This window comes from Musca vetustissima, unplaced genomic scaffold (genome assembly GCF_032173495.1).
Source record: "Musca vetustissima isolate MV318-11 ecotype Yass unplaced genomic scaffold, APGP_CSIRO_Mvet_v1 utg2323, whole genome shotgun sequence".
NCBI classification, from domain to species: domain Eukaryota; kingdom Metazoa; phylum Arthropoda; class Insecta; order Diptera; family Muscidae; genus Musca; species Musca vetustissima.
In genome coordinates, this window is record NW_026878725.1 from 123,600 (window position 1) to 146,404 (window position 22,805).

At 34.8% G+C, this 22,805-nt stretch overlaps 1 protein-coding gene and 2 non-coding genes across 3 annotated transcripts in view; 2 read left to right on the forward strand and 1 right to left on the reverse strand.

Annotated features, from left to right (window-relative positions):
- Window positions 1–22,805, forward strand: part of LOC133323488 (maternal protein pumilio-like) — a 91,541-nt gene that overhangs the window by 12,427 nt on the left and 56,309 nt on the right. The gene's annotated exons all lie outside the window — the stretch shown is intronic.
- Window positions 8,395–8,467, reverse strand: Trnaa-agc (transfer RNA alanine (anticodon AGC)). Its single transcript has one exon. It is a non-coding gene; the product is annotated as a tRNA-Ala (tRNA).
- On the forward strand, window positions 16,379–16,451 carry Trnaa-agc (transfer RNA alanine (anticodon AGC)). Its single transcript has one exon. It is a non-coding gene; the product is annotated as a tRNA-Ala (tRNA).

A 22,805-nucleotide genomic window follows, 5' to 3' on the forward strand; every position in this document is an offset into this window, starting at 1 on the left:
GCAGGGTATATTTATATAAAGCTCATCGAGTCTCTTTAGACGTGCATAAGCCAAGGAAATCTTTATAAATCTAAAGGAATTTTTATATAAGAGCTAAAGGCATTCTATATAGAGCTATGGCTCCGGCTGTCATCAAGCAGAAGCTCGGGGGGTCTCTATAGGCGAGTTGAAGTCCAGCTAAGCTAAGAGTGTTTTATAGACGCCGTAAGCATAAGCATCCTTAGATCTCAGTGAGTCTAAGGACTATCTGATGTCCAGGGAGTATCTAAAGACGTTCATGCTGATGTTCAGGCAGTCCTCATGGATGTGCTACACCTCAGGGTGCCTTTATAGATGAACTGATACTCAGGAAATGTTTATAATCCTGCTGAAGCTCACGGAGCCCCAAGCACTTTTTGTAGACAATTAATATCCCAAGGAAATTTGTATGGGTGACCTGAAGTGCAGGGTTTCCTAGAAGAACTATAATGCATCTCATGTGAGTTCACGTCTATGTACCTTCATAGACGCCCTATGCGGAGTTGTTATACTAAGCGATTATTAAGACTTAAATTAGCTGAAGGGGTATTTTATGGACATCAGAAGCTAAGAGAAGCTATTATAGACCACCTGAAGTGGTCTATAATGAAGTCCTGATGAGAGTCTTAATTTGCGTTCAGAAGTGCGTTGAAAGCGTCTCCATAGCTGAAGAGCTTCTATACATTTGACATGTTTCTATAGAATAGCCTCCTTGAGTACTTTATAGCAAAAAAATGGTTCTACAAGGTGTCTTTGCAGACTCTCGAGCTTAACCTGGGAGTCCTTATAGGCCTATAAAGGTTCCGACATACCTTCAGATGGAATGTAAAAATCCTGGTTAAAGGCTATTTTTGAAGGCTCTCTGGAAATTTACATATCAGGACTTCATGTTGTCTATAAGGACGACATTAAGGTTTTTGTAAAGACACCTTGAAGTGCCAAGAAGGCTCATGAACAAATTTAAGACAAGTCAGAGCTCTGGTAGACTATATAGAAAGAAACAAAACGAACTTCAGAGATTATCTATAGAGGAGCTGAGGCTCAATATCGAACTTTATTGACAACCTGAAGACCGTATTAGCGTTCGGACCATTTTTACAAGGTGTCTTTACAGATGAGCTTAATGGGAGTCCTTATAGGCAAGATGAAGTCCGAAGTACATTCAGAGATAAGCTACGTGCGAGACAGTCTTCATAAAATAGCTAATAACCAGGTAGTATTTATAGACGAACGGAATTTCAGGGAACCATTAAACGCGAATTGAAGGCCTGGGAGGTTTACACATCGGGGAGTGTTATAGACGACTTAAAGAACCATTGAGTGTTTGTAGATGAGCTGAAGTGCCAAGGAGGCTCCTGAATAAATTTAAGGCAAGTCAATGCTCTGGTAGACTTTACAGAAAAAAAAAACAAAACTAACTTCAGAGATTATCTATAGATGAAGTGAGTCTCAATATAGGACTGAAATTGAAAATCTGAAGACAGTTTTAGCATTCGGGTCACATTTAGTCCGAAAAACAAATACATTTTTAATTTGGTCCGATAGTTGGTCATTTCGGTCCATTTTCGTCATGTTAATTGCGTTTGAATTTCCATTATTAGTCCGAAAATACGATTTTGGTTCATTTTTACGTACATTTTGGTCCGATTTTTTTCGAACAACAATGGCAAGACTGCCTGAAGACCATCCAATTTTCGTAGAATAGTTAAAACCCAGGGAATTTCTTGTGCCACCACAGAACATTGATGCAGTGCGTTAATGAACATTGAAGCCGGCCGTGTAATAGAAGCATCTTCCGACATTTCTTCCATCGTCATACATTCTAATCACATGAAAATCTGGTGGTAATAAAGGTTTTTTCTTTGCCAGATCCCGCACAATTTTTTAATGCTCCCAAAAAGGCTTGTATAGATCGCGGTGCTTCAAAATGTCTTTATAAAACGTGACGTATCTTGGATCTATGCATAACCGATCGATACAAAAAAAAGTTGTGAGTGGCACGCCAAAATTTGCCGAAAGTCTTCACGGAAATTCGATTAACGAAAAACCCCTTTTTCTATTACTTCACAAAGATTTCTTTCTTCCGCTCATCTATTTAGATTGCCATTCATTCCATAACTCTACAAAAATCTCTATTGATCACCCTTCTGGACCTGTATAAAAATCACTCAATTATTTTTACACACCTTCATTGTTTTTTTTTAACCTTCCGAAGCCTCATCCTTAGCATCCCATTTAATTTCAATAAATATAAAATTGTTTTATGTTGAGAGAAGTTATTCTCTTCGAGAGAGTTATCATTTTACAATAATTATTTTGTTCAGTGTTTTATTTGTGGTTATCTCTATGATACCGTTCCCCTGACAAATTCATATTTCCTTTTTTGTTTTTTTTCTTTCACCCTCTCTCTCAATCTCTATGAGTCTCATCAATTATTCTTCATAAAGTGCTTCAATGAGGGTTTGATTCATAGTTGGTTGCTCGCATGCTTGCTCTTCTCACTTAATTTTTTGTTGTTTTGTTGCTTGAGGTCGGGGGGTCTGTTATGTGCCTGTGCCTCTGTCTGTTTGCTTTGATAATGACGCTTTTTTTAGTGCCCTAGTCCCCAGTGGTAGTTATCTTCTTTCCGCATATCGTCTTCGTTCGTCGTCGTATTGTTATTGTATATTTTATTTCGCTTTGTTTTTACGTTTTTTTTTGTATTTTGCGTACAACACATGTGTGTTGAACAGTTGTGCTCTCTCCTACTGGCTGGCTGACTGGCTCTCCCATTATATGTACTCGTATTGTATGTGGGGTGGCTCATAAATTTATTTCCGTTTTGTGTAGTTGTGGTCATGAAGAGAGGGCGGTATCTTATTTAATAGAAATACTTCAAAAATGTCAGATTTCTGAATGAAATAAAATAAAATTGAGTTTAACAGGAGAAATAAGTTAATTTATGTTATTTTTAGAGTCCTTCGTCGTATATAAATTAGTAATTAAGTTTATTTTTGTGAACATATTAATTTGTTTATAATTAGGGTTGCCATACAATTTTTTACGGCAGATGAAGGGGTACTCAATATTATGTTGTATCAAGGAAATAAAATTATTTTTTTAATAGAATAATGGAAATAAGTAAAAAACAAGAGTTTATTTTCGACGGGCTTAACTTTTTATACCATCCACCATATCAGGTTAAAGACCAATATATATCAAATCGGCTGGAATATTATATGAGGAATATCTGAAAACATTGCAAAATTGTCCGCCAGCAGGTTGGAAGAGGAATGGGGTGGAATCTTTAGGGAGGCTGAAGCAAAACATGGACCCATATTGGAATTTCGGCGTAAAATTTTGATTGCCAACAAGAAACCCAGAATGTCAAATTAAGCCACATCGTTTGGAAAATGACTCCGGGGCTTTTTCAACCCGTAAGAGCACGAAATAATGAATTCGGGGATTACCGAAATACATAATAGGGATCAGGGTGTTGACAAAACCTGGGGTTTTAAACCACCAAGAACCCGGAATGTGGAATTACAGCCACTACCTTTGGAAAATGTGTATAGAACCATCAAAATACCTGGAATGTGTCTGGGGCCCTTATGTGGGGGCTTCGCCAAAACATGAACTTATATTGAAAATATTCAGCGTAGACTTTTTTACCTACCAAGAACACGGGATTTCCAATTACAATCACTTCGTTTGGAAAAATCGTGTAGATCTATAGAAATACATAAAATGGAGCAGAATCTTTATATTGGGGTATTGACAAAATCTGTACCCCCTAATAGAAAACTGCAGCTCAGAAAGCCTTTTATAGTCGAGCTAAAAGTCGAGAGAGTCAGTATAGACGTACTGGATCTCTGGGATTCATTTTAGATGAACTTAAGGTCCAGGGAGTCCAGTCAGAGACGTGCTGAAGCTCAGGGAGCCTCTAGGAATCTTTTTAGACAATCTGAAGGAAATTTTTATAAATGGCCTGAAGCGAAAGGTTTTTTTTAAAGATTCCTTGAACGGGTTCTTTATATAGGAGAACTCAAGTTCATCTTTTTATACGAACTGAATGGGTCTTTTTCACGACCTGAAAAAGGATTTTCGAGACCATCCGAAGGGTGTATTTATGGACCACTTGAAGGCAGTCTTTATAGACCACCCGAATAGAGTTTTTTTGACGTCCCGATTGGAGTTTTAATTGACGAACAACAGTAAATCTTTATAGACGAAATAAGGGAGTCTTCATGTCCACCGCACACGTATAACGGCTCTCTAACTGACCCTTCTTTATACCTTACTTGATGTGAGACTTTATACACGAAGTTAAGAGATGAGTTGAAGGAGCAGGTATCTAGAGTCGAACTGAAAGGAGTCTTAATATAAATGTATTTTGACAAAACCAGGTTCTATATCGAAAATTTGCAAATGTGTTTTTAACCCAACATGAACCAGTAATGTCAGCCACTACGCTTGCAAAATTCATGTAGGATAAAATACCTAAAATATGGCCAGGAACCTTTACATGGGGACTATGCCAAATCATGGTCAAATATTGAAAATTATTTTCAAAAAAATATTTTTCGCCCTCCAATGCCAAATAACAGTCTCTTCCTTTGGAAAAATTACAGTCACTTCACATAAAAATATCTAAAATGAGGCGGAACTTTTATACTGGTCACTTTCTACACAGACTATTTTATCAACCAAAAACACGGAATGCCAAATTAGAATCACTTCTGTTGGGAAAATGCGTCTAAAATCTTGAAAATAGTAGTGCATATAGTGCAACTGACCATCGGATACTCCCAAGCCTTACAGGGACGCCCTGCCTTTCTCTATAGAGGTTTTCAGCTTGTTTTTATAAAATACCTGACTTTCCCTAAATGCTCCCAGGGCTTGGTGCAGTTCTTCATAAAGGCTCCCTGGCTCTCCAACAAATACCCCCTTAACTATGAACAGATCTTCATCACTATTGCTTTCAGGTACCTTATAATGTCAACCAGGTCTTCAGTTCGTTTACATAAATTTCCTAGCTTTCTATTAAGGCTTTCTGGGCTTGGTCTAGTTCATAAAGGCTTCCTGGCCTTCTGTAGGTTCTCCCTGACGATAAATGTCTTCTACAAAGGCTAACCTTGAGCTGGTTTTCAGCTCTTGTTTAAAAACTATTTAAGCTCGATCTCTGAAGGTCTTTAGTTCGTCTATAAAGAATCCCTGAATATATAGATCCTTCCAACTATTTAGTCTGTCTTCAAAAACTTCCTGGCCATCTGTGAAGACTCCCCGGCCTTCTGATCATCTGTAAAAATTCCCTGGACTTCGTCAATCTCACGAAAACTCTCTGGCCTTCATCACGTCTATGAATTCAACTTCTTCAATAAATATACATAATCCTCAATAAAGATTCCCGGGACTTCTGCTCTTTTATAGACACTTTCATCCTTCAGCTGTCTATGAAGGATCGCTGGGCTCCTCGGTTTGTCTATAAAGGCCTTCAGTGCGTTTGTTAAGACTCTCTGACCTTCCTCTCGACTATAAAGCCTCCCTGGTCTTCAGCTCGTCTATAAAGGCTCTCTTGACTTCAGGTCTGGCTCTCTTGACTTCAGGTCTGGCTTATAGTTCGTCTATATATGGATTTTTTGGGCGTTTACGGCTTTTTGACCTTCAGCTCGTATATAAAGCTTCCCAGTTTTTAATTGTGGCTCCATTGACTCCCTTGTCGCCTATAATGCCTCCCAGGTCTTTAGCTCGTCTACGACGAAACCTTAACACTTAAGCTCAGGTAGCTTTAAGGACCTGGATTTAAGCTCGTCAGTAAAGGCCATATTCAGATCAGTCTGTAAAGTCACTTCGGAATTCAGCTTGTGGGCGAAGGCTTCCTGGATTCTCAGGTCATCTATGAAGTCTTTCTGCTTGTCTATATTTTCTACCAGGGGTTCAACTTGCCGATAAAAAGTATTTGGATTTCGCTAAGATCAAAAGTTTGACATCCTTCACCCTTGCCCTTCTTCTTGCTGACTCCTCAGTTCTCCAATATAGGCTGATTGTCCTTGAGTGCGCCTGTTACTACTCCCTGATCTTCATTTCAGGTCATGGCTCCTTTGACTTCAGATCGTGTGGAAACACTCTCTGGTCTGCAGCTCGTCAATAAAGATGCCGTGGACGACGTTATCTCGTCTACTAATCCTCCCAAGTCTTCATTATGGCTTCCTTGACTCCAGGTCGTCTATAATGTATCCCGCGTCTTTAGCTCATCTGCGAAGAAACCCTGGTCTTTAAGCTCGTCTATGAATACTTCCTAGACTTCAGCTCGTCTGTAAAGGATCTCAGGTCTTCAGCTTGTCTTTAAAGGTCCCTAGGCTTTCCGTTCGTCTTTAAAGACACTCTAGACTTAAGCTTGTCTATGAAGACTCTCTCGATTCGCAGCTTATCTATGAAGTCTACCCGGCCTTCAGGTAGTCTATAAAGGCTTAATGTCCTTCAATAAATTTGTAAGGGCTGCATTTCATTCGACTAGTGTATGAAGACCTCCTGGCATTCAGCTCGTCTATGAAAGTTCCCCTTGACTTCTGACTCGTCTATTAGGGCTACATGGACAGCAATGGTCTTCAGATTGTCTACGAAAACTCTCTGGAGTTTATCTTATCTATAAAGCCGTATCGGGCGAACCACCGCACGCTCGCACTCTCGCGAGAATAAATATCACTATTCTCTTACACAAATTCAACTGAACCAATTGAAAACCCATTGGCACACACACTAAGACAAAGGCGTGAGAACAAATTTGTTTATGCTCTGCCCGACACTGCTATAAAGACTCCCGGGTCTTTTGCTCATATATAAACACTGCAAGATCTTCATTGTGTTGGTAAAGGCTCCCAGTCTTTGGCTCGTCTATAAATGCTCCATTGTTTTTAGTTCATTTATAAAGGCTCCCTGGCCTTCAGCGTCCTGTTTAGAATTCCTGGCCTTCAGCTCTTCGAGGACTCTCTGTCATTTCAGTTCGAATACGAAGACCCTCTGGACACTCTACTCGTCTATAAAGACTCCCTTCAACTCGTATTTAAAGATTGTCTTCAGTTTATCAATATAAAATCCATTCAGCTCTATAGAGCCATTCCCCGCTCTCCGATAAAGGCTCCCCTCAGCTCATCTATAAAGACTCCCTTCAACTCGAGACCCCATCAGTTTGATTATAGGGACTTTCTTCAACTCGTCTATAAAGACTTTCTATAGCTCGTGAACAGAGACTCTCTTCAGCTCGTCTATATCTAAATTTTTACAGGTAGACCTGCTATATATATTTATGACCTCCTATATATTTTATGTTTATACAGACCCTGCGGGTATCCAGTCTGGTAACTATTTTTTTTAATTTTTGTGATTTATTTGTTGCTGTTTGTTGTTAGTGTGCTCCATAATCTACCTCACATAATATCCACTTTAGTAGCGATGGAGCTCTTCGTAGGCCTACCATGAGAGCGTAACTTGGCTTTTGAATAGAAGATATGACGTATCTCTCTAAATACAGCTTTAATGAAACTCTTTATAGGGTTAATTATATGAAAATTATATACGATTAACATAATAATTTCCAAACGTTTAAATAGTTACGAAGTAAATAAACATGCAAACTACTTCAGCTACGATTTGCATGGCAGAGTAATTAGATCTCCCCTACCCTTTTAGGTAACTTTTTTTATAAAACGCAAAAAAGAAAACGATATTCAGAGGGTGAATGTTAATTAAATTTGTTTTTTTTTGTTTGTTGTTCAGTCGGCCTATTTTTTATTGTTGTAATTTGAAGAAATGTTACGGAGGTGGTTGCCAATAATAGGTTAGGATAGGTTATTTTGGAGAAAACTTTTTTAGTTGTTAGTTTTTTTATGAATTGAAATTTTGGACTATAATTAAGTATGTGTTTATATTATTTCATTTAGCATAATCCCTTAAGCATAAATTTCCAATATTGGTGAAAATATTTTCAATAGACAAATTAATAATTTCAGACTTTTTTTTATTAATTTATATATTAAAAAATCATTTTCACCAATATTGGAAATTTATTTTATTATTTTTATTTATTTTTTCTAATATTTGTTTTTTTTTTGAAGTGATCGAAGTTTTACAATGAAATAAAATAAAAATTCAACATACAAACAATAAATTAATAAATAATTGTTATAATATATATTTATTTAAACATTAATTAAAATTTTTTAATCCATTAATTAGTTATTTTAAAATAATTAATTCGTACTATTTTTTATTTAGAAAATAATTTTAAAGAAAAGATTTATAAATGGTTCTTATTAAACAATTTTTTATTTTTGTTTTTAAATATAAATCAATTGTAAAATCAAAAAAAAATAATAATAATTCCAAAAATGTTATATTTGGAGATGCGGGGCATCGATCCCCGTACCTCTCACATGCTAAGCGAGCGCTCTACCATCTGAGCTACATCCCCACGTGTGTTTTTGTGTGGTTAGCCGCCACCCACCCAATATTTTTATTTTTAATTTTTTTATCAGTCGTTTTATGATAATCACATACATACCATATATATGGTTAGTGGACTTGAAATAATAAAAATTTAGAAAATCAGTAATGTTGGCGGGTTATTTGGGATACCATTTGTATTTTGTTTTTGCCAGTTCCCAGTTTGTTGTTCTTATAAAAAAAACAACTATTTATTAGTGGGGAATGTATGGCATTGTTTGCCGAGGGGTAAGGCAGGGAAGACTATAGTTTCGGATCATGCCACTGATCCTCATCAGTTCCCTTAGTTTTTTGTTGGGATATTCTCCCCAGAAGCTATTGCTTCTATACAAAAAACCGTTCATACCCAAATGTCTCTTGTAACAAAGCGAAGTACTTAGCTGACCAACGACATAAACTGCATGAGAATTTCGCTGGTGCCTCACTTCGAGGTTAACAAGGCATTTACAAACAATTCCATACCTTTCCCATACCCAAATTTAGAAAATAATTATTTTGTTATAGGAAACGGTTAAAATCGAATTAATTTCATTTAATTTTATTGAAGATAAATGTTCTTATAAATATCCAAGATTATAATATAACTGTATCTTCATTAAAAATAATAGTCATTAAAAATCCGAACCATTTTACTAAATTAATGTCCTTCTAAGAAGACCAAATTTCGTCATGAATTTTCGATGAGGCCAACCAAATGTACAGAAGTGAAGAATAAACGTTTTGATATTTATACTCGTAAGTTTTAAAATGTTAATTTAATTACATTAATCCACATTATTATAATAAATAAAAACAATTTTCCGAACAACAGGTATTCTTCTATGAAATGTCCCTGGGATTTTAGTTCATCGATAAAGACTCTCGGGATTTTAGTTCATATATACTGATTCCCTAAACTGCATATGGGCTCTAAAGGGTCCCCTAGGCTTCGACTCGTCTATAAATTCCCACCGGGCTTCAGTTCATTTATAAAGGCTCGCTGGGTTTCAGCAAGTCTGTCAAGAATTCCTAGCCTTCGGCTTGTGGAGGATTTTTTGGCTATTCAGTTTGAAGACTCTCTGGCCCTTAAGCTCTCTATAAAGACCCCCAGATCCCTGACCTTCAGTCCTTCTCAGAGATGGTCCGTCAGAAACAGTGACGTAAATGACATACATTTTCGACGTATATTACATACGTCAGAAACGTCGGAAACCCTCCCAAAACCATTAGGTTTTTGACAAAATACCTATTTCTATTAATGAATTTGGAAATTACGTATGCTTTACTGAAATCCATATAAAATTTCAAAAAAAAATTCTCCAAAAAGTTTAGAACTTGGTATTAGTTCTAGTAAGGAACAGACAGATATATGTAAAAATAATATATATTTTTAACGAAAATAACGTCATATGGTAATAATATTCGAATAAATGACGTTTTCTACATATATTACATTTTATACAGGTATATGACGTTTTCGACGTTTACACCTTTTCGACAGTCGAAAACCTAAAAATTCGTCATACGGACCATCCCTGGTCCTTCTGTACAAAAATCCCAGAGCTTTAACTTGTTTATATAGATCCATTCAGCAAACCTGCAATAACTGATGGTCCTTACAGATTACCTGGCCCATTAGCTCGTCTATGAAGACTTATCTGTGAAGTCTTCCTGGCCTTCATCTCGTCTATAAAGCCTGATTGAACTTCAGATCGTCTATTAAATCTCCCTGGTCTTCCTCTCTTCTATGAAGGCTCGTTGAATTTTAATTTGTTTATAGTGGTCTTCAGATTTTCTCTCTGGACTTCATATTTTCTCTCTGGACTTCATCCTTTCTATAGACTACCTGGCCCTCAAGCCAGCAAAATAATTTTTTCACTGAACAATAATGTAACCGAACCTACAATAACTGCTGGTCCATATAGAACACCAGGCCCTTCATCTCATCTATAACGTCTCAATGGCTTTCAGCACGTCCATAAAGTCTTCCAGGCCTTTAGCTCGTCAATGAGAGCTTCTTGTGCTTTAGTTCCTTATAAATAGTGCCTGATTCTGTAACTCTTCTACAAAGACCTAATGGACTTCAGCTCGTCATTAAGGACTTCCGCATTCTACACTTTTATAGAGACTCCCTGTCATTTAGCTTGTATATAAAAACCCCTGTTTCCCTTCAGGCTCCCTGAACCTTCAGCTCAATTACGAAGATTCCATGAATTTCAACTCGTCAATAAAGACTCCCTGATCCTTCAACTTGCCTATAAAGACACCCAGTCCTTTAGTTCGCTACAAAAGCTAACTAGTACTGGAGCTTGTCTATGGCTCCATTGATTTCAACTTACCTATAGAGACTTCCAGGAATTAAACTCGCTGTCCTTCAATTTGTATTTAAAAAGCCTCTGGTGTTCAGTCCGTCGAGAAATTCTCTGATCCTTCAGCTCCATTATCGTTTCAGAATTTCCTTTCTTTATTTTGTCAATAACTACTCGTCTATAGAAACTCCATTGAGTTCATCACTGAAAATTACCTTCAACTCGTCTATAGAGTCTCCCCAAAGCTCGTCTATAGTCTAAACACAACCAGAGAGTCAGGAGTCAGCGGCATACTTTTTCGCCGGCGTGTAAACCAAAGGAAAGAGTTAGCGGCTTGCGGCACAAAATGTCAGTTATTTGTTTTCATTTTCTGACAGAATATTATACGTTGTGCAAACCAAATTCGATTTATTATTTAATAAACAATGTCGTATTTTTTATTTCCTCGAGTCTAGAGTCGACCGTCATGACTCTAGACTCTCTGGTTGTGTTTAGGCTCATAGAGACACACTTCAGTTTATTTATAAAATCTCTATTCAGATTGTCTACAGAAAATTCGTTCACTCTTTCATATTATTCTAAGAAACGACTAATAAAAGTTCGGCCCAATTTTATGTATTTTTATGTCGAAGTGGATCAAGTTTGATATTCCTGGTTTTTATTGTTACATTTTTTATTCTTGAAAAAGAATATTTTATAAATTTTGAACACGAAGAAACATATTTATTCTTCTTAATAATTTACAGAAAATGTAAATTTTAATTATTTATTCAATTGTGTATTGTCTTCTGAACCGGTAACAATGCAAAACATTAATAATTTATTCGTCTATTTTAAAACTCCCTAATTTGCTACTCACTCACTCTCTCTCGTTCTCAGTTTCCTTTCCTCCCTGTAAACATATGATTTGTCCAGTCATTTTTTCTTCTACTTACATTTGTCTATAATTTGGCAAAGAAAAAACTGCCACATTGTTCCACCAAACAAGAAATATATTAACAACAGCTGCGCAAAATTAATTATGCTTCAAATATTTCTTGTCCAAATTTGACAAAATAATGTAATTTGCTTCAATCATAACTCAACTACATACTGCCTGCTCAATGTTCTTATTAAACACATTAAGAGCTAATGATAGAGTGGCAGGGCAAGAGAGTGAGAGAGAGAGCGGTGCGATACCGGCAAACACTTGAATTTACCACTAAGACAGTGATGCACACGGTGAGAGGATGGCATTTTGTAAATGTATGTGTGAGACTAGCACACAAAGTTAAAGCGGGCCACACACGTTAAACATGTGCTTTCCATCGATGTGAATTAAATTAAAAAAATAAAGTAAATAAAATTGATCGGTATTTTTTGCGTCGTCACTATCGCTGACCTTCTTCATTCTTTAAAAACCAAATTCGAAATAAAGCTTTGTTGATTCATTTGTGGCCTATCAGCTTCACACCGATCAAACGTACATGTTTGATGTGTGTGGGCCGCTTAAGTTTGGTCGCAATATGATGCGCACCAGCATAGACATGTTTACTCGTTGAAGTCTCAACGACGACTAAACAAATGAGCGTAAGAATGCGTGTGAGTTGAGCTGACCGCTAGAGTGCAAGGGCGTGCATCCCTGCACTAAGATTAGATCACATGTTAATTGTCTATTATTTTCATAAACACGACAATGACAAAAAATGATGGGGTATATCCAAAATTATATTTAAACATAAGCATACATCTCCTAACCCCACTTTGCACTACCATTCCTCTCCTCTTCGTTACTTTCTAACAACGTAAGTTGCTTGAATTAACCACACAACAGTCATTATTATTATTGTGACAACCAACCACAACAAAACTCCTTGTCCATACACAACATTGGCCCCCCAATTCTATTACTCAGAGACCTCATACAAGAGGAGTGAATGGAAGAGAGAGCGCGACAGAGAGCACAGCTTACATTGTGACTAACACACACTTGTAGTAAATCAATCACACGAAGGGGCCTACTACTCGGTTTGTTTGTTGTTGTTGATATTTGGCAAAGGCTGGTTGGTTGGCTGGCTAGCCGGTCGGCTGGATTATTACTCATTCGCTTGTCACGCTTATACATGCCTACACATATACAGACAGTATGCTTGCTGCATGCATGACGTTGTTCGTTCGTTGAATGTACTGCACTTACCGGTGATACTGTCGTGTGAATTAATGTAAATTTCTTTGCTACAAGAGTAAAAGATAAATTGAAAACGGAAGAAAATATGTAGAACCGATTTTACAAGAGGTGTTACCATAAAATTACATCTTTGATCCTAAGACCTTTTTAAATAACCAATACAATATAATAATCTAAGCAGAACCTAACTTCAATAAAGTCACTCTGACTCCCACTTTTATTCGTTTAGCATACATTGAGATCTTAAGACTCAGATCATAAGCCGGAAATAATTTCTAAACAAGGAGTAAAAGTATTATCTTAAATATTTTTGTTTCGGATGAAGCCATACCAACTCCACTCATGAGCCGCCTTATTGACACCCAACAGGCTTTACGGAGGATTTTCCAAAAAAAGAGTTATTTTGAATTAATAGTTATATTGGTGGCTATTACCGCATGTTACAGTCACAGGGTCGCCCATGTAAAGCATTTATGGTTCGTCGTGAAGCACTAGTTCCGAATTTTCAAAATCACTAGTGCCGAATGTTCAAAATCTCAAGATTTCGATTTCTTCAGAGTTGTGATCGATATGTCAGTCAAGATATGTTTTTATAGATCTAAGATTCCGGAAACCTTAAATAGAGGACATTTAAAGAGAACACTCTTTGATACGACTTGGATCTACATCAACAATCAAAATTGCCGCATAGGGGACTCCGAAAAACTCAAAGGTTATAGTTGAGAAAAACTCTAAGTTTCACACAATCAACGCAACAATGGATTTACTGACCATGTTATCTCTCGAAGAGGTGTTCGTAACTGCCCAGCGATATTTTGTAACATAAACCTCTGCGGCTTCCGCTTGTCTATTCAATACTTCGAACATAGAATTCTTGAGAGGCTATCGACAAGACATTGGATAGTCATTATTGTGATTTGGTCATGCAAAATTCTATTAAAACAGATATGGGCAGGTAAGAGTGCTCATGAGCCCTTCAGAAGTTATACAATATTTAAAATACCCTCACAGAGATCTTCCCTACAAAATAGATACCCCCTAATAGGCATTCTATAAAATAGATGAGGCCACTCACATCTGTAGATCCCTTAAGATATCTTCTTTTAATCCGTCAAGAGGTTTTCTAAAGATCCTTCAAGTATATAGAACCTTCAAGAGTTCTATAAAAAGAGTACATTTCAAGAGGTATTGCCTTTCAAGGGGTCTTATATAAATAGACGTGACAATAGGTAACATAATCTTAACGAGATCCTTCAAGAGGTCTTCTATAACTTCTTCAAAATTCCTTCCATAAATCCGTCATGAGTTATTTCTAGAGGTCTTCAATAAAATGGGGAGATTTCTAGGGTCTTGCACAGATAGAAGACATTTCAAGTGGGTTTCTATGGATCGAAGAACCTTTAAGAGGTCGAAGACTTAGAAGGTGTTTGAAAAGTTCTTATATAGATCTAAGAGGTTATCTGCCGTGTCTCTTCAAGCAATTTCTATAAATAAAAGGGCCTCCAAGGCCTCATGATGTTGTTTATAGATAGAATACCCTTCAAACGGTCCTTGAATCTATCCCACCAAAGTTCTACTATAAATTCTTCAAAAAGTCTATAGAAATTTCCAGAGGTAGATCTACAAGAGGTCTTCTATAAGTCCTTCAAGAGAATTTTTATAAAATCTTTCAGAGATCTGTAATAGATATATCGAAACTATTTAACCTTCAATGGATCTTCTTTGAAATGAGGACATTTTAAGAGGTCTTGAGGCTGAATAGATCGACGAACTTTCAAGAGGTAGAAGACCAAAGGGTCCATATATTGGCCAATAACCTTTAAGCAATAACCTCCAAGGGTTATTTTATAAATGGAAGATTCAAAGAGTCTTCTATAAATAAATAATGATTCATGATGACTTCTATAGACGGAATACTCTTCAAAAGGTCCTTGAAGGTCTCATATAGGTAAAAGGTCTCATATAGGTAAATGAAACATTAGGAGGTTTTCTCTGCACCCTGAAGGACGTATGTATCTTATTTTTAGGATATACTTTGGGCGTATTTTGTATAGAACTCAATTATATGGGTCATCTATTGGCAGAAGACATTTCGGGGCGTATTCAATATATTTATAAGACCTGCCAATTGGGTTTCTATACATATAGAAGGTAGATCTTCCATCGATAGAAGACGTCCCAATGGACCTTCAATATACAGAAAACCCTTCAAAGAGTCTTCTATAGAAAGAATAGATACTTTATAGGCAGAATACCCCTTAATGACTTTTCTATTTAATTTCTATAAACAGAAATACCTATAAGAATGTGTCTCGTCTTGTCATCGATATATGACCATCAATGGCCCATACATGAATAGAGAATCTCTCAAGGGGTCTTATGTGGATTTAGAACGTCTTCTATAGTGAGAAGACTCCAGGTGACCCTCGAAGCGACTCCTATTTGTAGAAGTCCCTTCCAGAGGTCTTCTGGTCGCCCTGAATGGCCTATTCCATTCATATAACGTCCCTCAGGGCATATTTTTATAAATATGACTATTTAATAGGTCTAGTATAGACAAAAGTCTCCTCAATGGGCCTTCTGTAGACCCTACAGACAGAATAGAATTATTCTATACCTTGGAAATTCGTCAAGGGGAGGGAAAGATTTTCATAAACAGGTCTTTCACCGCTTTGTCTATTTAGCAGGTGGCTTGGCCTCTTTATTGCCCTTAGCTGCTCTCTATACATCTCAAATGAAATCTAATTGAATGAATCTGCAACTAATGTTTGTTCTGACCTTCTGTAGAAGAAACTCAGAGAGCGATTAAGCACTCTACGCATTTATGCTCCTGCACTCATATGATGTTCTCTGATTAAATATGCGATTAATTTTTAATGACACGAATTGCCTCTAATGTAGTCTATAATCTCTTTCCCCTCTCTTCCAACGGCAATACATAAATCTCATGATGAGACTCTAATTTGTGTTTCTCACTTGTCAAAAAAGGTTCTCACAATTCTAACGGCTTTCCGTTTAACTCTTTTTTTTATTGTTGTTGCTTTTACAATTTAGTTTACATGTTAATCGCGTTTTACGCACTCTAGTGTTGCCATTACTTTTTAAATTCCCCATAATAATTTTGATGTTTCCACCAGATTGATTCAGTAAGTGAATAAATATATTATTGTCTCTTGTTGTTGCTGTTGTTGCTTTTTTTGCTACTGCTGCCATGCTAATAGATTTAGCATTTCATTCATTTATTCATTCACCACCGGCTGATAGTAATTTTTTAATGATAACAAGAGGGGAAGAGAGCGAGAGGTGTGTGTGATGTACGTGTTTTTATGTGTTGTTGTTGGTAGGGGGTCAGTCGACTGCTGCTGCGACTTGTTTAACATATTGCGTTGGTCATGTCCGCTGCTGCAACGGCTCGGTCATCGTAGGGGATGTAGCTCAGATGGTAGAGCGCTCGCTTAGCATGTGAGAGGTACGGGGATCGATGCCCCGCATCTCCAATACGTAGAATTTTTTGATTTTAGGAAATTTGAATATTTTTGGATTTTTTTAGATATTTTAGGTAATTAAAAAAATGTTTTCCCAATTTAAAATAATACTTAAATAAATAAAAAGTCATTTAGAAATGGAAGCTTTTATTGGAATCATGAAAAATATTTTCTAAAAAACCAGGCTTATTGGGACATAAATGCTATTTTTGATAGCCGCTATAATGGGACCTTTCAACAATATTAAAGAAAAATCCCACAATTCGAACTTAACAAAATGTCGTTAAAATATTATTTGAAAATCCATGCCATGGTGCCTTGAAAAATATTTTTTTTTAATCTCATCTGAGCCAACCAAGGTTATTTTGGTACCCTGGAAAAAATATATTTTTCATTTAAATCCGCTCCTTAAAAAAATTATATTAAAAAAAGCATCCTTTGAAAAAAATCATGCTGGATTTTTAAAGAAAATATTTTTAAGTATTGTTTAAAATCCACGCATAAAAAAACACGTTTAAAAATATACTTTGTAATAAATCCGTGCTAATTTTATGGCCTAAAAATATTTTATGAAAATTCCACGCTTAAAAAAATATTTTTTTTAATCCGCGCTTTTTTGAGACCTAACAACTATTTTTTAAAATCTGTGCCTGATTTTTGACCAAAAACATTTTTTTTAAACTAGGTCTCTTCTATGACAAAAAATCCACGCCCCTTAAAATAATATTTTTAAAAATCCCAAACCTATCTAGAACCCTAAAAATATTTTTTTTTTCAAAAATCCATGCCAGAGAATTAAAACAAAATTAAAAATCCTAGCCACAGATTTTTTAAAAAAACCTTACAACAGATATTTTTAAAAAAATCTTCGACGCTTTCAGGAAATCCTCGCCACAGATTTTTTTAAAAATATTCACCAGTGAATTTATCAAAGAAATTCTCGCCAAAGAATTTAAAAAATATTCTTTTTTAAATCCACGGCTTAGAATTTAATTTTTTTTAGATCCAAGTCAGAAGTTTCTTTGATTTTTTAATATACGCCTGAACGTTTAAAAAAAAATTAAACGAAGAAATGTTGAAAAAAAAACACGACTGAGGATTTTTTTGAAAAATTATTTTTCAAATCCACGCCTGAGATTTTTTTGATTTTTTTAAATCCAAGTTTTTTTTTGGGTATTTAAAGAATTATTTGTTAAAAATCGAAGCGTCAGAATAAAAACAAAAAAATATTTTTTAAAAATTATAAAAATATTTGAAAAAATATTTTTGGGACTTTGAAAGAATATTCCTTGAAAATCCAGGCCCATTGGCCCTTGAAAGAATATTCTTTAAAAACTCCACGCCTATTGGCCCCTTGAAAAATCGTTATTAAAACTCCTCTCCTATTGGCTGCTTGAAAAAATGTTCTTTAAAATTTCGACGCCTATTGGCCCCTTGAAAAAAATATTCTTAAAAAATTCGCTCCCGTTGGGATCTTAAAAAAATTAAACTACACTCCTATTTTCCCCTTGAAAAAATAAAAATCCATGCCTATTGGCTGCCTGAAAAAATATTTTTTAAAATTTCGGCGGATATTGGCCCCTTGAAAAAATATTCTTTAAAAAAATCACACCCTTTGGGATCTTCAAAAGAAATTTTTAAAAAATTGGTCGTACTCTTAAAAATTTTGAAACCTTAAAAAATATTTTTTAAAAAATTCACGCCTATTGGGTTCTAGAAAAAATATCATTTTAAATATCTACGCCTGTTGGGACCTTGGAAAAACATTCTTTAAAAAATCCATTCTCGTTGGGACCTTAAAAAATATTCTGTAAACAACCAAGTCTTGAGAAAATACTTTTATAAAATCCACCCGCTTGAAAAAGTATTCTTTAAAAAGCCAAGTCTATAAGGACCTTGAGAAAATATTTTTCACAAAATCCAGGCATATTTGCCCCTTGAAAAAATATTCTTTAAAAAATACACGCTTACTTGGGCCTTAAATATTTTTCAAATATTTTTTCTAAAAACACACGCCTATTGGTCTATGAATTTTTGGTAACAGTATTCTTTAACAAATCCTCGTCTGTCAGTCTCAGAATAAAAACTTTGCCAATATTTAACATAGGATTTTCTTTTAAATTTATTAATTGGCAACCCTATTTGTTTGCCTGCTTGTTGGGAGGTTTAGTTATGACGTTTAGTTGATGGTGCCGTTGATGATAATGATGAGGTCTTTGTACGCCGTTGTTGTTATTGTTTACACTACACAACTACAGTGTGTGTGTGAGTGGCTGTGTTTGACCGTGTTCTTCTCATAAGGCGGCAAACGAACTATAGGCGGCCGACAGTACAAACCAAACGAACGACGTCTTTGCTAACCCCTCTCTGTCTCTCTCTGTGGGTATATCTCATCTACCGTTTATACTCTGAGTTAGTTTATTATTTGTTGTTAGTAATGTCGTCATTGTTGTTGCTGTTGTACCAACAGCATGGTTGGAGCTTTATTTATATTAGTGTGTGTTTGTTGTTATTTTTGTTTGATTTGGTTTAGTTGGGTATTTTGTTTTTGCTCATTCCTCCGTGTGTTGTTTTTTTTCGTTGTGGTTTGGGGCTTCCATGAGAGAGAGAAAGAGTTTTGTTTTGCAATTTTTTTTCGCGTTGACTGACGGTCGTCAGTTGTCAACCATCGATTGTGTTAAATAGCCGCGACAAGAACGGTGCGTGTTTTTATCGGTTTATTTAAAAAAAGGTTTGTTTGTTAGGCCTCTTTTTCTCCTCGTCATCATCATCTGCTGGAGGGCTGCTCCTCCTATGGCCAATTAAAACAACTTTGTGCCGTCTATATATACATTATTTTTGTGGTTGTAATTCTATTTTTTCTCATATGCGCGCGGTTTTCTTTCGACGACCTCGCTAAACGACCGGTTTATGGCAAACAAATATTTTCGTAAATGAAAAAATCTACAAATAATTGTGAATAATTATTTTTCTAGAAAAATGTAAATTTTTCTAATGATGGAGCAACATAAATAGCTTGACTCCAAAAGAAAAAAAATTAGCAAAAAATAAAATAAAGTGGAGCAAAATTGTTGTTTGTGTGTGCGTGTGTGTGAAAGTGAATTTCGTGAATTGTCTGTCTGCCTGTCAGAGGCCTATGACAAAATAACAAAAATGAAAGTTATTCTCTAACAAAAAATGTGAAATAGGCCGCCAAATATTTGCTGTGCTGCTAATTGAGAAATTTTTTTTTCGGATAACAATTTTGTTGAATAAATTATTAAGAAATTTTGAATAGATGTTACATTAAATATTGAAATAATATGAAACTAGAAAAAATTGAAAAATTACAACAAATTATAATAATTATGCGACTGTTTTCTCGCAAAACTATTTTGGCAAAATCCCAACAAAAACAAAAAATCGCCGGTGGAGCACAACTTGAACAATAAAACACGTGCAAAATAGACTAGAGCTGCATAGAATTTATATAAAAAATAAAATAATAAAATATTTTTAAAATATATACAAATATAATATCTATATAAGATAATATGATTAAAAATATAAATTAAAAGTAAAAATCAGAATAAAAATATAACGAATATATAGAAATAATAAACAATTATAAATATGCGTTTAAAAATTATAATAATACAAAATGGAAAAAATTAAACAAACCTATGTGAAATTAATATATTCAATAGCAAGTGATAACAAAATAAAAAAAATATAAAAATGTAAATACCTACAAATAATAAATAGGAATACAAAAGAAAACAAAACTAATAAATATAAACAAAAATTAAAACCTGTATAGAAAAAATAAAGGCTTAAGTTGAGTTTAGGGACTCATCTCGTCGCCCTGATCACGAAAATATATGACATTCATGGGGGAAATCCATATTTCCCGAGATATGGACCTCTGAATTTCCGGAATTCATATGCTCATAACATCGACATTTATGGACCGATTATGGTAATATTGGCGGATATTTGGAGAAACATGTTTATTTAAAAGGAAATTTCGATCGCATAGCCGAATTTTCCATCTGTCTTAAATCCCTGGCCGAAGGCCGGCTATTTTGGACAATTTTTAATTCAGACGATTTTAAGTGAATATATAATGTGTAAGCTTTACAACCATACCAATATTACCTTCGTCGATCCATAAATAATGATGTTATGAACGTAGGAATTTCAGAACTTCAGAGGTCAATATCTCGGGAATTATGGACTTCCCCATTAAAGTCAATTATTTTCGTTATCAGGGAGACGAGAGCTACCTGTGGCAAACATTTCAGAAAAATCCAAAATAAAACAAAAATATGAATAATAAAATATAAAAAATTAAAATAACAAAATATAAAAAAATTTAATAACATTTTTAAAATTATATGATTGAAAAGTAAAAAAAATTGTAACTAAACTAAAAATATTTAAATAAAAAAAAAGAAATATATAAATAAAATTTCAAATTTACATAAAAATTCAAATGTTAATAAAACTTTTAATAAATAGATAAAATAAATTTAACTAAAAATAAAATAAAATAGAATAAATTTAAATATTTATAATAAAGATATAAAAATAAATAAAAAATAACAGACATTTCAATATAATAAAAACGATGAACAAAAATATAAAAAATATAATAAATAATTATTTACAATGTACAAAAGTATATAAAAAATGTGTAAAGTTTGAATGAATGTCCGATTTGACCGGACATTCAATTCGCCTGGTATTGGAATTAAAAAAATTGACCCTTTGTGAGGCGGTGCCAGAAGAAATGGACCAATGGGTCCCATCTTCGGACTTGATATACGCTTGTACAAAGTTTGGTTCAAATCGGATAGCCCATTCGCATGATATTCTAAAATTAATTTTCAGTAAAAGTTTGACCTTATTGTGGGGGAGGTACCAGAAGGAGTGGACCGATATTTCCCTTCTTCGAATTTAAACTAAGTTTGGAAGAAATATTACGATGTGCAAAGTTTGGATGAAATCGGTTACTGCCTTCGAGAGATATCATGCGCAGTAGCCGGCCAGGCAGGACGGACATTTGTAATTCGACTCCAAATTCTTAAAAAATGGGATTTGATCCAAAGAAACATCGTTAACACTAGAAAGACGGGAATTTTTTATATACCTATATTGCCTAAAATCGGTCAAAAGGACCTCATTCTGAATGAATTTTTATTGTGTAAAGAAAATTTTTTAAACTTATTTTTTAATATTTTTTACATTATTTACAATCATACAAAACTTTGTTATAATTTGTTTTCGGTGGGAGGGCTCTCGAGTTTCCCTTTTCGAAAAATAAGAGTCCGGACAAAATGTTCGAAAATGAGGAAGTCTTTACTCTAAGAGTGAAATCGACTGGAAATATAACATTTATTTTTCCCGATTTGTATACACAATTGTTTTTGTACTTGAAATTGAAAAACGGTCAAAATGACTGCCTTCGGCAATCTAGTGTTAAAATACCCTTTGAATGGTTTCACAATTTAACGAAATCTAATTGAAGGGTATGCTATCTAAGGAAATCTCCTTTTTTTATCTATAGAAGACCCCTTGAAATCTATTATCTATTTATCTATGAGCGATGCCTTGAGAGGTTTTCTGTCCATGGGAAATCATAAGATTTATATAAGACCTCTTCGATCTATAGAGGACCCCTAGGCGTTCTGTCCTTCTATACAAAATCCCTCAGAAGCTCTTCTTTAATTCTACACATTCCAAATTAGTCTCATGCTGCTGCTCGAATTTCTGAAGTGCGATACAATGACCCAAAAATCAACGAGAGAATTCCATCTATCTGGATCTACTAATATTTTCCCAAATGTTTCCGAAAATGTAACTTCTTCCGTATATATTCTCAATAAAAATACAATCAGAATTTCTTAAATTTCTATATCAGTGACATTCTATCCTCTCATTGATTAGTGTGTGATATCGTACAACTGTTCTCTATATGTCTATGTGCCTCTGTGTGGGCAATCCGGAAAAGTGTCAATATTTAAAATGATAATTTCTGCTGTTTCTATTTTAAATCCTTTTAATGTATTCAAATTATTAGTAATTGTGAGAACCTTGACATATCGATAGAATATTAGATGCCATGGAAATTATAGAGGAAATGAGCTGCAATGACTTACTTGAGGGAAATGTAAATATTAACAATTATAAAATATTCCATTTATAGAGAATTTTTGTCGAACATTGGGGCGTATGATGATCGACATAACGTATACGCCTAGAAGTAAATTGAAGGCCTTATATTCAAGATAGAATTCCAAAGCTCATGTGTTTCCATCTATAAAAATCCCTACAACAAAAGAGTTAACTACAAACAATAAAATATAAAAATAACTAATAAAATAC